Below are 15,137 nucleotides of genomic sequence, written 5' to 3'. Positions count from 1 at the left end.
AGATGCCGCTACTCGTCACATTATGAAATTCCTACCCCAAAAACTAGATTATCCACTCTTAGAGACCTTAGACCAGTCCATAAAGGTAACATAAAATAACTGTCTCTTCCAGGACAAGACAATAAAAGCTTACAGAGGTGAAGAACTTACATTAGTAAGTAGTTTTCCTCAAATTCTGTTCTACCTATGCATTATGCTTCTGAGCATGGAGAGGGCAAAGTTTTCCTCCCCTGCGCTTTCACGGTGATACTTATTTCTACATTATTTTTATTTCTTTTACTAAAGTCTGCAGACAGACTTTTAGCAAAGAACTGAGCCAGACAAGAGAAATACCCATGCTTAGACCATAAAAAAAATAGAGAGGAAATTCTGCAAATTCTTTGAGAGTCTTCAGTCAAGAAATCCTCAGTACGAGCTGCAGTAAAACTGGCTGTGTGTTTCACACATGCCATGTAGACACAAAGTGTCAGATAATGGCAGCACCCCTTCTGTGGAGACTTAGAGGTGCCTCCGGGGGTCAGACACTCCTGAACCCTTATAATATATTTTAGAAGAGAGCACTAAACTCCAGTTTCTCTCCAGGCCCTGCATACACAGCCATTCCCACAGCGTTTGGGATGTACAGTAGATAGAAAACAAAGGATGAATGGGAGTTTTCTATATGTTCAACAGTTCTTTAGCCTAGAAAAGGCTTTCTACTGCTTCCCATTCCCTCAGGCAGTCTTTGTCTGGTTTATATATACACATACATGGAAGTCTTGACATGAGTAGTCGTCTGTGCTCTTGCTAGCAGACAAGTTACTGAATTTAAATCCTCTTCTTGCATGTGAGCAGCAGCTAATATCTGTTCCATGGCACTCCCTGGGGAGAGGAGCCCTAGAATGAGCAATGTCTGAACAGAGTCAGTGGGCCAAGTCTGTGCCTTGGAGGATGTTTTGCTTTCTTTTCCTCGATTTTTAACAGCCTTATTTCTCTTACACACATTCCCAAAACAGCAGAGTCTCCTAACACTTCTTTTGGCAGCAAGCAGTGTGTTTCCCAGCGTAAGATGGGATGTGGTCCTTCGTGCCTGTGCCAAGCTTGATGCAAAAAGCAAACTTGGAAAGACCTTCTACATGGTTTGTAATACTAATTCTACAAAAGAAGATTAAAGAAATCACATTGGAAGTCAACCTTTGTATCTTTTCAGCCAGCTTTAGACACATAGGTCTGAAAAGTGCACAAAGCAGAGATCAATCAGGGAGCACAAAGTTTTGGGAACACACTTCATGTGCAAATGTGAAAACACTCGAGGGTGTAGAAAGTGTCATTTTGATTAATGAGGGCTACAACATGCTATTTGTATATAGATGAGAACGTAAAAGAATAAGAAACAATCACGTTTTAAAGTATTAACACAATTTTAAAACAGACTTTTAGAATGGTACAGATACAGCCAGTTCTTTTGAGCTGATCTCACACAAGACCTGGGGAGGAGAGGAAGAGGTGCATGTTTGTGTAACATTATGAACCTTTAAGATAAACTCTGTAACACAAAACCAACAAAATTAACCATTTGGTAGTTTCTGGATCTGCACATCATAGGTGGCAGAACCCAGGCTGTATCATAAGCATTGTGCATTATTCAGATTCTCTAAAGTCTTCCACTGGTTTCAAATTACTCATAAAATAAAAATCACAGTCCGAAAGGAAATCTTAAGAATAATATACATTGTACTTGACTGGGAAACAACATGGTTAGGTGGTGAGGGGCAGGTGAGAAATCTTCTGCCTCTCTAATCACCTTGGAATTGCTGGGCAGACAGTTGAGAGTAAAAGCTGTTCACTGCTGTCCATGAAACAGTAAGTGCAGCTGAGAAAAAAAGATGACGAAAAAGAAAGTTGGTTTAGATCAACTAAATCTTTTTGTACAAGCTCCAGGTAAAGGTAGAGGGGAGAGTTGAGCAAGGCCACAAAGAAAATGTTATCAGCTGAACGGACAGTATGGACAAAGCCCACCTTCAAGTCCCTAAGACAGCACAAATATACAATGGAGATTTATATATTGTAAAGAACTATGCTCCATTGTATCATATTTTCCATTTATCGTGCCTAAGGGACCCATATTATTTCTAACAGACCTCTTAGGTACAGCAATACTAAAGTCATCATGCCTACAGAGGAGCCAACATTGAGAATTATGATGAAAATCTTTGTTTTAGATATTTGGATATTTTACATAGTTTGGATATTTTAAATATCCACAGGAGAACATGTGACCTTAGCTATCATTGTCCAAAGTCCACAAAATTCCCACTCAAGATGTTTAAACCTTAAGAGTATTCCAGTCCTAAATCTCTGCTTCCATGAATGCTGGACATTTGTATGAAAGTATCCAGAGAAACACAGAAGCACATGCCTTTCAAAGCTTTTCATTCTGACCTGGCCATACACCAGAAGCCATGAATTTGGACTTTACCACTCCTTGGAGCCTTCCAAAACCATTAACCAGGAACCTAGAGTACATGCATCTCCTAATGAACTGACAGCTTGCTACTGAGACTGGGATGTGCTTCCATAGGCCATTGGGCAGAGATTAGAATTTACCTTCTTGGAGTTCATCCCCCTAAAACCACAATGACAAAACCCCACAGGGATTAGGAAGTCAGCACTTGCATAAATGTTTCATTAGTTCAAAGATTCTAAACAAAGGATAAAGATCCTGCATACCCCATTTGAGAAATAAGGATGACATTCAGAAATACTTAAGAATGCAAAAGCAGCCTATTTTAAAATGTCAAAAGTCCACCTATCCAAAACCAGAGCTATTCACAGCCTCAGATGTATTTCCGAAGCTTAGTACGTACTTCACGTCCTATAACACAGTCGAGTCTCTTCCCCAAACACATCAGATAAGGGGGAAAAAAATCAGACTACACAAACACAGTGCTCTCAGGTAAGAAGAAAGCAGCTCAAGTTCCCTTTCCTTTTACTCAGTGTTATCTTCACCAGAGCTCATGGTCTCAAGGACTATCTAAAGTAGCTGCTTGCTCTATGGAGCTGGTATTGAAGTCATTCCCTCATGTAAAATTTAGTGGGACATAGACAACCGTAAGTTTCCACCAAGAGAGAAACAAGACAGTCCAAGGTTTTTAGGGAAGGGTTTTTTCTTAAACACTGTAATGACTCTTTGGCCTGTGCCAGCAGCAAACAAGGAAGGGACATCTCAGAAGATGCAACATAATCAATTCACAAACAATGGCAAAAGTTATTACTGTACTAAAACCAATCCAAAACTCATTCTACTTACTTATTTAGGGTTCTGCACAACCTAAAGGACAAATTCCAGTGGTTAAATTGCAACACAGAAACCTCTGTCTGAGACTGATCTCTGAGGAGGCAGTTCCTGTTTGGGAAACCCAGAGATTCTGTACCTCTACTGGCTGCTGCAGTCCAGGACATACAGGAGTTTTCTCAGAACTTGGTTCAAAACTATATTAGAGCCTTTTAGTCATTACAATGCCACAAACCCCATCAGAACCTGACTGGTGGCTGGTTGACATCATGAGAGTCTGTAATCTCCACTTTGAACTCCAGTAATGATTGTAATCATCTTTAGCACTGGCTTTAATTTTCAAGTGGTATTACTACCCTGCACTACCTGGAGTATGTTGCAACAATCACATGCAACTATAGGAAGGTAAATTTCAAACACAAATTTTCCAGTTGAAAGAGATGGGTATAGAGTCTGGGATGTGGCTGTCACAGGAACACCTCAAACCGAGTCAGTACACAAGACTGCTGATGCTGTCCATATTGTTTGCAAAAGGACAGTGACACAATGAGCTTGGGGTGCAAGTGGATCCTCATTAGCTCACTTAAGTCTCTTTGATGCATCAATACCATCTCAGCTTGGTTTAGACTAAATCATGACTGACCCAACCCCCCAGATCATTTGGTCAGCTCAGCTGCAATGCATGTGAAGGAAATTCAGATTAGGTGTCACTGCTGTTTCTGCTAATATTGGTACTTGTTCATTGGGACTGTGAGAGAATAGGTCTTTGTGGCCTCCCATGGGAAAAGGTTTGACTCTATAGTTAGCAAGAGGTGACTGCGTTCTCCTATCTTTTTCTTTTAATGCAAATACATCCCAAAATAATTACTTGTGGAAAGCCAAGAGGTTCATACTTTGGACCACAGGCAATTTGAGTGTGTAAAACCATAGCACATTAGCTGTTCTTTCAAATCCTGTCATGAGCTAACATGAGTGGCTCTGTCACCCAGACGTCCCCACTATGTATTTCTGGAAATGTAAGTAATAATAATATATTTATCATACATAGCACCCAGAAATTTTTTAACTGAAAAAGACTGCTTTTGTTTCAAAACTGCTTTCCTAAAATGCTTAGTGAGTAACTTCCATAAGATTCCAAAATGTAACTATCAGACAAATGAAGAGGTAGGTCCAAAAAAGATCATTCTCTTTGAAAAGCCAGAATTTATCCTGCATTCTGCTTTACTTCTGGAAGAGAAATTCTGCATTTTCCAAAAGTTTTGGAAGCTGTATCAAAGACAGATTTATTCACATCCTCCCGATAAAAATACATTACTGCTGTTACTCAGCACATTCCAAACATTCACCTTCATTTTATCCTTTATTTTATAGGTTTTCATATATTTATATATATATATATGTATAAAATATTAAGGGAATGTTAGATACACCTAGGAGTTTTACTACTTCATAATCTTACCTTCTATGTTAAAAAGCCTGGTGAAAATTACTACTTCTAAAAAGGTTAAAAAACTGTTTAGATGTTAGAAAAACATGTCTTAACAACATGCTTCAGAGAGCTAAAAAAATTTTACATTGACACATTTTTTCATCATGTTAAAACCCAACCAAACAAAAGAAATAACCAAACAAAAACCCCCACAACTTTGTTTTCCAACCTTGGAATACTTACTTAAAGATAACATTTAAGTCTGACTAATATCAGTGTGGACTCTTTTTTTGTTCAGACTGACTACCAACATCTGAAACTTCAGGAAACTCCATCTGAAACTCTCAGGATCAATCACATTTTTCTGTTCCCTGATTTGAAGGGCAGAGGAGAGGGAAGAGAGCCTCAAAGGTTTTCAGTTATTGCCATTGGAAATTTCTGGGAACATTCTAGCAACTGCAAAGTCTTCTTTGAAAGCATTTTGTTTCAGTAAAATTAAACTGCTAAGAATTCTAGGTATCAAATATGGCCCATGTGAATTCAGAACATACAAAACCAAGTCTGTATTAGTTGCTTAGCTGCAATAATCTAGAAAATAGGATTTAAGAAATATTCCACTAATTCTATGACATGTCAACTTCTGCAGTGCTTGTTTCCTCAGCGAACCCAATAAGAATTTGTAATTTATTCAGCTTTACCCTACACCCCCCTTCAAGATTTACAATGATACATATCTCCAGCAATTTTCCCCAGGAGATCTTTTGTTTCTTCAACTTGAAAACATCCATTCACATCAAAAGCAAAGTCAGTACAGTTTATTATCCATTAGACAATTTGAATATGATTCTTCTGCTAAAGGCTGTGACTGCAGGCAGCCATCTGGGGTCTGAGCACACAAAAGGCTGTTCGGAAGGGTGTGCGCTCAAAAGCACCATGGGGACAGGGAAGTGTGTGCCTCACAAAGACACCCGATTGTCTTTGGTTTGCTGAGGGCTTTTTTTTTTTTTTTTTTTGAGGGTGCCATAAGCATCTATTCAGAGAATTAAGCATGAGGGAGGCAGCGCTCAGATGGCAGACGTCAGCTCCAGCAAGGACAGATGGTGAACAAAGGTGAAAAGCACACAAAGCGCGTGGGCCAGGAGAGCAATTCCACTCCTCCCTCAAAACCTCTTACAGCCCTTGTGACATCCTATGCTGTGAAGTGAAAGTGTGGCCCTACAGGGCCACTTTCCAGCAACTTACAGTATCTGCAGGCTCTCTGTTAATATCCTCTGTGAAGCATTGGCTGCCCTACCTGGGGCGATGCACAGGACTCACAAGAGAGATACCATCTCTGTGGAGGAAAACAACATGGACTGCAGCCCAGATACTGGTCTGGCTTATTGTTTCTCAAGGGGAACGAATCCCACTGACTCCCTTTTGGAAGAGAAGCTCAAGGTCTGAGGAAACAAAGAAAACAATCTCATTATTTAACTCACTCAAAATATACACCTGAAAAACATTATTCACTTTTATTTCATTCTGTTACAATTGATTTAAAGATAGGGTTCATAAAGTAACAAGCAGCCCTCCAATAGAGCTTTTTCTTATGATGATTTATATGCAGTTTATGCAACGTCAGTTATACTACAGCATACATTCCACTGCTAACTAAACTCTGAAAGACTAAGGGTACTTGTAGCCCAAATTGTACTTCTCTAAAATTTAAAAAAAAAAAAAAAATGTTTTACATCATATTTATACAACAAGGATATAGTGACTCAACAGGCAACAAAGCCCAGATATTTAAATTAAGAGCAGAAATGCCAGCAGGAAAACTGAAAAATCAAAGAGATCATAGGTCAATTCAAACAAGCATATCAGTCTTCTGATATGGCACAATTCTTGCTGAAATTGTAAAATACTTAAACTACTGCAGTTGCTGCTGTCTATGAGAGAAGAGTAAGTACTTTTACCTTTTGTAATATTCTCTCTCTTAAAAACATATAATGAAATAAAAAAATGCAGAGGCACTTGCATAAGTGGGTGCACAAAACAACCTCCTAATTTAAAAAAAATTACTGTGGTCTGTCTTTCTTCCTATTCTGAGAAAGAGAGGAATATTTAAAAGTCTTGAAAGACTTTTCTTGTTTTGTGGAACGTTGCCCAGGCATGGACATGTTCAGCATCTTTGGGAAGGTTGTCAGTTGTTCACTTTAGACTCTGAAAATTGATCCATGAAGAAATAGTAGCTCTTTGTGGATTAGCCCATCTGTCTGCCAGATGGGGGGAAAGGTGGTATTGTACTAACAGCTGCTCCAACAAGTTGTGCTGGTTTTGGCTGGGATAGAGTTAATTTTCTTCATAGTGGCTGATATGGGGCTATGATTTGGATTTGTGCTGGAAACAGTGTTGAGAATGCAGAGATGTTTTTGTTACTGGTGAGCAATAATTAAACAGAGTCAGGACTTAAGCTCCCACCAGCGAGTGGTCTGGGGGTGCACAAGGATTGGGAGGGAACACAGCCAGGACAGTGACCCCAAAAAAGCTGGGGGTAAGAAGGAAGGAGAGAACATTCAGAGTGATGGTGCTGTTGTCCCAAGGAGCCCTGCTGTCCTGGGGATGACTGAACACCTCCCTGCCCGTGGGAAGTGGTGAATGAATTCCTTGTTGTGCTTTGCTTGCATGTGTGGCTTTTGCTTTACCTGTTAAAGTGTATTTATCTCAGCCCACAAATTTTCTCGCTTTTACTCTTCTGATTTACCTCCTTCTGACTGGGGGGGAGTGAGCAAGAGGCTGCACGGGGCTCATTCCCTAACTGGGGTTAAGCCATGGCACAAGGACAGCAGGTCATGGAAGAACAAGGATGAGGAGTAAAGTGAGGAGAGCTGTTATTCAGGAAGCATGTAAATTTTGAATGAGATCAAGATGAGCAAATTTAGAAATGTGTCACTACCATATCAGCACAGAGAAGACACAAGGGAACTTTAAAGATGTGAAAAAGAAATGAAACAAAACTATGCTAATTTATTTAGAGAAAGAAGGAAAAACTATTCAGGACTAATACAGAGTCACCTTTGTTATGTGCAATTTTAGTGTAAAGGCCCCCAAACCTTGAGAACCAGGATTTCTTTTGCATCTCTATCACAGCAGAGCTCCAAACCTCAAAAATGAAAATTAAGTGCGTGTGCAGTCAGAGATCTGCTTTGTTTTTTCACCTTTGGAGTTACACGTTAAGTCATCAATCAAATGGTCCTGTTCATATGGATGTAGCTAAGAGCCAGGCAGAATTTTCATTATATCAACCTACTTTGCTTAGGAGTTAATGCTACTGTCTGTTTTGTTTCTAAGGTGAGTCTGTTTCCCAAATTTTAGTCTTCATTTAGCTTGAGACAAACTCTGATATGCTATTAAAACATCCTAGAAGCCAGTTAACAGCTTGAGTTTCCTTGAATTCATGGAGAGGAGAGGACATTTAATGGAAACTGTGGAGAGTGAGAGTGGAAAAATTAACGTTTTTCTGTAGTGGAATTCAAATAAGGACTTTGTAAACTCTAATTTCCTTCCTCCCTCCAGTTACTTGGATCAACACATAGCCTGCAACACAGCATTCCTGCTTACAAGCTATTCAGTTCTAATTAATTTCTTCCTTGATGCCATGATCCAAAGATTTTAACAGCAGAACCGCTTGTTGGGAAGGAGTGCTGTCACATACCTCACTTGGTGACACCAGGAAGAGCCAGTACACGAAACTGGATAGATCAAGAGCTCTTTTCCTTTGAAAGATCAACAGGTTTCTATCTAAAATAGTAGTTGCATGGTATTAAGATTTCACAGTGCTGAACTACACGCATTTCAACTGTTTCCACTTCTCTAGAAAATGCTGCTTTTCTTCTGTGAGGGAAGAAAGCAAAGCAAAGCTTGAGGACACAGTCACAGGAGGTGATGGTGGAGGGCGTGGAGGGAGATTTCACTGTTAGTTTTAGAACTCCAGCATTCCCTGTTAAAACCTGACACTATAGAGGTAGAATACTCAATCCTTCCCTCCAGAAATCATTTAGGAACACAAACCTCTCTTCCCTAAAATGTTTTACCATGGGATGCTGAGGGCAACCATGACTGTGGAGTGTCAGCACCATCTGGGGCATCACCCACAGGAGTTTGCCAGTGGTGCAGGGAGGAGAACAGGCCACTCTGGAAGCTCTGTAATTGCATGGTAGGTGAATTGTAAGTCAGCAGCTCTATCATTAAGCTGTAATAATATTACTGCCATGCAGAAAACTCGACTCAGAGATGGAGTTAAATTGTATGTTGTCAAACTGTGTTCACATTGGAAAATAAATGAACTCTAGTTCAAATGAAACTTCCCTTAATCATACCTCAACATTACCACATGGTTAATTAGAGGCTTTTTTTAATTAAAAAAAAAAGTTATTTAATAGACAAGATAGCAGGCTTTCAGAAGTTATATATATGCACCTAGTTATTTATTATATAGCTGATCTCCCATCCATATAAATTGCTTCTGCAGTTGCCACACACTTCAAAAAAGCTTTTAACTGAAGCTCTTTAGATCAACACAAAGAACTCAACTTTGACAAGATCCTTTACAATTTCCTTAGGTTAAAAAAAAAAAAAAAGTCACACACACAGGATGCCTAAAGTTGTTTTTTTTTTTTAAATACATCACACTCTCAAAAATGTATTCAAAAGTCTAAAAGATGAAAGGAGGAGGATGCTACAGAAAAACTAAAACCAACAAAAAGCACGTTCAGTAAAGAGGCACTCACCAAAGCACATTTATTTAAAGTGAACTCTGTGAGCAGGACTGTGTATTGTTCAGCTGGAGAGCTTGGAACTGTCTCTCACGTCAGCAAACTCCCGAGGCAGTGACTCATGTCTTCCCAAGAGTGTGTGTCTGGCTTTGGGTTTTTTGCAGGGGGCGTTGTATTTTCTTTGCTTTTGGCTTTTAAGAAGCAGGTGTTGGTTTTATTATTTAAATAATTGCTTGTTCGCTTTTGAAACATTTGAAACCTTGCTATTGAGACATGGGTACATGTGAATGTGTTTCTCTCTGGACTGCTAGATAGTTACACTTGAATGTGAATGGAATAAGGAACTCTTGAACAGTTCTCTTTTGTTGTTTGTTTTTTGTTGTTGTTGTTGTTGTTTTTTTCTGAAAGTGGATTCAGATAGTTGAAAAATTAAATACAATTCAACCAGCATTTCTAAATGTAGTGCAACTATATATATTTACAGATTTTCACTGCAGAAAAAGGTTTGTTTACTAAACAATAAGTGTTGGTGTTTCTCCTGAGAACAAAACAAACAAAACCACAAAGTAAACAAAAAAATCCCACAAAAACATAAACATCCTAAACACCCCCAGAAATTCCAAGTAAGGAAAAGCCCAATTCAGATCTACAGATTTTTACCAAAAAAATTACAGAAAAATTTTTGATTCCTCAGTGCAAGATAGTATCTTTATGAATTTCTAAAATTAATATGTTAAACATATCTATCTATTAAAAGTTAACTAAATTAAAGATCTGATTAATTGTGTAACACTGAGACCAAGAGGCATGTAGCTTGAAAAGTTGATGGGAAAAAAATAAAAAACATTAATTGTAGGACCCTTTATAATCAATTTGAGCTACAAGAAATGGAAAAGTAGCCAAAACATAAATAAAAAACGTCTTAACCATCTCTTAGCCAAATAAGGCATCAGCTTCCTTTTCACTACAACATAGCAAAATGCAGGCTCTAGCAAATCACGTTATGGAAGCAGATAGATTGATTGATAACATTAATTCATGCTGCTGACAACTGAACTTGTAAATTGATGTAGTGTTGCTTTGAGAATATGGAAATTAGAAAAAAAAAGAAAATCAATATTTGGTACAGGTATCTGAAATATGTTAAGAAGCTGATTACAATTCAAATTTATTTTTAGGGCCCCTTAAGCCGTTTCTAATTAAATGGTGGACTTTTTAAACCAAGTAGAACTGCAGATATCTCCATTTAGTACTATCTTGCCATAAAGGAATAGCTCAGGAAAGATGCTGGAAAAAAACAAGCTGATATGGAAATCTATTATTGTTCTTTTCTTAAAAAACACAGAGATTAATACCTGTTAATTGCATTAGCAAATCAGCACTAAAACAATGACAGGATTAACTAATCCTCAAGACAACGTACCAAAGTCTTAATTGATATAAAACTCCAGTGGAATTGCAGTTGGGAAATACTGAGGAGCAGCAGATGCACACTCGTGCACCTCAGGCTGGGATCTCCCTGTCTGCCCACTCCCTGTGCCAGCACCACTGCAGTGCTGGCTCCAACCAGGAACCTCCCCAAGGTCAGCAAGGGACGAGACAGAGGCAGAAACCTGCAGAAAGTCTAAGGGACATGTGCACTCTCCCACCCCACTATCTATGAATCTAAGGAAAAGCAGTTTAGCTAAGGCTGAATGTTGCTCCTCAACACTTTTAAGGACAAACCCCTTTTTAAGGACTAGTTCCAAGGGCAACAGACAACAAAGACATTTCCAGAAGCGTGTTCTCATTACTGCTGTGCTTCAAGCAAGCCAGGAAAGTCACTGCTGACCTTGAGCCAACAGAGGAGAGTAGTCCTGTGAAGTCTTGTAAGGGAAAAATACTCCTTAACAAAACAACCCGGAGGAAGCTCTCCACATTTCCTTTGCAGTCTGTCCCTCCAGGCCTCTTCTGCAAAAGTAAAGTTCTCTCTAAATAAGGAAACTGTCCTGAAATTGGTTAAATGCACGGTTAGATTCTCTCTTAGAAGAAAGCAATGCTCAATGTATGAGTTACCTACACCACTTTGAGCACCTCACCAGGTAGATTTTCTTATAGTAGAGCAAAAAGGATCAATTTTGTGAAACTATTCAGTGTTCTAGTGAACCTAATCCAAAATAAATAGTGTTAGTAAAATGGAGGAAAACCTTAGATTAGGACCTGTTATTTTAAGTTTTATTTCTTATTTTTAGAAAATTAGATTAACATGCATTTTCACACATCTATCACAGAACCATATATCCAGATTAAAAATTCTACTGATACCCAACTCAAGCTTTCTGTGTCAAATTTTTATGTTTTGGTGAAAGGTTACAAAACTACTACAAAGTGTCAGGACAGGTATTTTTAAAACTATTTCCTTAGTTAGGCTGTTTTTTAAGTAGACTCACTTTGAAAGGAGTGGCAGATTTGCCATGAATATGAGGAACATTTGTTTACACAAGTATTGTTTCATTATGTAATGAAAATTCTGCTGTGCAGAAAACAGAAGCCAATCACAACTCACTACACGTGGCGACACGGACAGCCATTGAATAGACAAAATCTACATCAAAACACATCATGGAGATTACAATCTTGTATGGAGCAACCTTTCCACACCAGATTGTTGTGATTCAGAGGTGTTAACAAGTATGTTTGTAAAATGAGATCATCAAAAGCTCTGAAAGTCTGAGGAAGCCTAGCAGCAGAGGTGTGGTTGAGAGTCCAGAGCCCACAATATTTGAGTGTGTTCAAAACCAGGACAGTCAGTTTTCCTGTCCTTTCACTGAGCACTCACCCATGGAAGGCAGAGCGTAGAGTGCTTCCTATATGGATATGGGCATACTCCTCTAGAGAGCAATTAGAGTTATAATTATTGGTACTTTATCAATCACCTGCTGGGGGTACATATGTCTTACTTTGAGCTCTATGGGAATCCTGTGAGCCTCAGCTGGCAACCTTAAGGTTGAAGCTCTGTAGGAAAGCATGTATACACTGTAATTTAACCCTCAACCCACGGAACACTCATTTCCCCAAATAAATCAGAAAACATCCAAAAATGCACCACCAGCTTTGCAGAAATTAAGGAACACAAAATCCATAACCCAGAGAGCCTTTTGCTTTAGTAATCCTTAATGCTTTTCACAGAGACCGCTTAAACTCGAGTACTCAAAAATAGAACTATTTCCTGAGAAGCTAAAAAGACTGAAGTCACTGCATGAAAGCTTTCAAGTACTTACGTAGCCCCCCAAAATATGGTAAAATCATCCAGCTACTGTATTACATGACATTGCATAACTGAGGAAAACATGCCAGATGGCCGTAATCCACCCTTAACAATTTGGGAAGTTCTTGTCCGAACTGCTGCCAGTTTTAGATTACTTACACATGACCAGGAATTTGGTTTGTTTCTGGTTAAAAGAAGACTGCATTTCTTATATTCAAACTATCACTACAGCAGCTGCAAAGCTGTCACCTTATATTCTTTAATTAATCATTAAGAAGAACAGAAAACTGTGAATTGAGAGGTTATTATGATAATGATGCATGAAATACCCTGAATTTCAAAAAACAAAACAAAAATAAAACAAGCTACATAAGTACAGTGCTTTCTAGCTAATAATTTTGATTTTATTCTTGTAAAAATATCGAAATATAAAGATATAAACCAGGCAAGAAAGATATATTGGTCTCTAGCAGATAAATGGACAGGTATGGTAAATACTCCTGTTCATAAACATGCTTTTCCAGATTTTCTACATTTGCTTCACCTCAGGTGAACTACCAGAGCAACACAGAATAAATACCTTATTTACATCAAAGTAAATGACACAGCTCTGTCCTGGTCCTTGTTACTTCACACAGGTTGTGATCTTTATCACCTCTTATCACTTCACCATTAATTCTTAAAACTGCAAATTAGACTGCAACACCCATTGTACTGTCAAGATAACAAATTGCAATGTCAGCCCTTGGCTTCCTGCTCCAGATAAGTGGAAGGACTTGCCATCTGCACAGGTCTTTAAATAATACAGTATATGGAGGTGTATTATTCTTTACCACAAGTTCAACAATAAAAAATTTTCAATCTCAGTTTCGAAAAGTTCAGAACTGCATCAAGCTGCATGTCAAGGACTATTTCAATAGCAAAAAGTGTTTTGTTTATACGGTAATACATAATCTGAAAATTCAGTCTGAGCACTGATCTGAACATTTTGCTGATAAAACTGTTCTCCAGATCAAAGAAATGTTGTGAGGAAATCCTCAAGAGCCAACAGCCATGACTGTCTGCACACACCCCAGTGTGCACCAGTTAGTTCAGTGGCACGAGGCTGTGACAGAGGGAGAAGCAACAGTCTCATCTCTGGGAGCAATTCCAATGTGTCCAGCAATTCCAATGTGTCCAGCAATTCCAATGTGTCCTACTGCACAGCCCAAGTGTTCACCAGACACCCGGCTCTGTTTATCCAGGCACTGCACCACGCACTTCTCAGGAGCAAGACAGCAGGACTTTTCAGTTAAGCTGGCAAAACACTGAATTCAAGCTGTGTATGACCAAAACATGAGGCTTTTACCCACACCTTCTCGTTAGACCAAATTCTACAGCTGAGAGAAATCAAAACTCCCCCATTACCATGAAAAAAACCGAAACAACCAAAACCCCCAAAGTTTCTACCTGGCACCAATGCCTTTTCTCTCCACCACCACCACTGATGCCTTCTGTGCCTGGAGAAAACCCAAAACTTACAGAAGGCAGGTTTTAAAAGATTTCTGTCTTCTCCCCACCCCCCACCCCACTTTGTCGTCTTTTGTTTTTTCTTTGAGTGATATTGCTGCCAAAAATATGACAAAAAGATTTTGCTTATTCACCATCACAGGGGGAAGTAGGGGGGGGTGGGGAGGGGAATCTATCCTATAGTTTAACAGACTTTCCAAAAATTATGCCCTGGAAGCTTTCAAATTCCTCTAAGATCTTTCAGAAAATCAGATTAATACAAAATACTGTGTAATTTTAACATGTCGAAGCGCTGGAGATTTGGGTGTCTCCTTCATTACCATATCACTTAGGGTGGTGGGACATCATCCTTTTAAATTCCTTTAACTCTGTGTTCACCACCCTTAGAAGAGCAGATTGCTAATGTTTGTGATAACACTCCACTGCATAATCTACTGAAACTTATTCTCTATTATAGTCTCATTTCGGAGACAAAGTGGGAAGGGTTAAAAATTCTGAAACAAGCTTAGGAATTTGCACCCAATATCTGCTTGATTTAACACAAATCTAGGTTTCTTTTTTTAACTACACAAATAGTTTTCATATTTATTTCTTTTAGGAGGAACACTCAACTTACTTAGAACAATGACATCTGTGTTGCTGTGCTTCTAAAACAAAGCTTGACTTATATAATATGATTAAAATTTCTAAGTGCTAAGGACTAGCCTTTGACTTTAAAATTTCTCATGCTTTTTTTTTAAGATAGTCTGACACAAAGACTAGATTGTTATAACCTTTTCTTTTGAAATCCTCTTATATGTAGAGCACCATGGAGATGGTTTCAGAGGTGACAAGAGGTGAAACTGTAAAATAAAAAGAAAGGACTATAAGAAAAAAAAAGACAAAATATATCAAAATTTTTGGATTTGGAGGTTTTAAGGGATT

The 15,137-nt window shown here is 38.6% G+C and overlaps 1 protein-coding gene across 3 annotated transcripts in view; it reads right to left on the bottom strand.

Annotated features, from left to right (window-relative positions):
* SPSB4 (splA/ryanodine receptor domain and SOCS box containing 4) overlaps positions 1 to 15,137 on the bottom strand; it is a 161,765-nt gene that overhangs the window by 85,757 nt on the left and 60,871 nt on the right. The window contains exons 1-2 of one of the 3 annotated variants that reach the window (XM_027650704.1): positions 11,289 to 11,307; positions 5,998 to 6,142 (exon numbers count right to left, since the gene is read on the bottom strand). The exons of 1 other annotated variant lie outside the window; for it this stretch is intronic. The gene's annotated coding sequence lies outside the window, so the exon portion shown is untranslated. Of the gene's footprint in view, positions 1 to 5,997; positions 6,143 to 11,288; positions 11,308 to 15,137 lie in introns of those variants that run through there. One more of the 3 variants, XM_027650703.1, reaches the window with a different exon arrangement.

Source organism: Corapipo altera, unplaced genomic scaffold (genome assembly GCF_003945725.1).
Source record: "Corapipo altera isolate COAL_440 unplaced genomic scaffold, ASM394572v1 54, whole genome shotgun sequence".
NCBI classification, from domain to species: domain Eukaryota; kingdom Metazoa; phylum Chordata; class Aves; order Passeriformes; family Pipridae; genus Corapipo; species Corapipo altera.
Note: the sequence above shows the minus strand (reverse complement) of the source record. Positions and strands in the feature narration are given on the sequence as shown.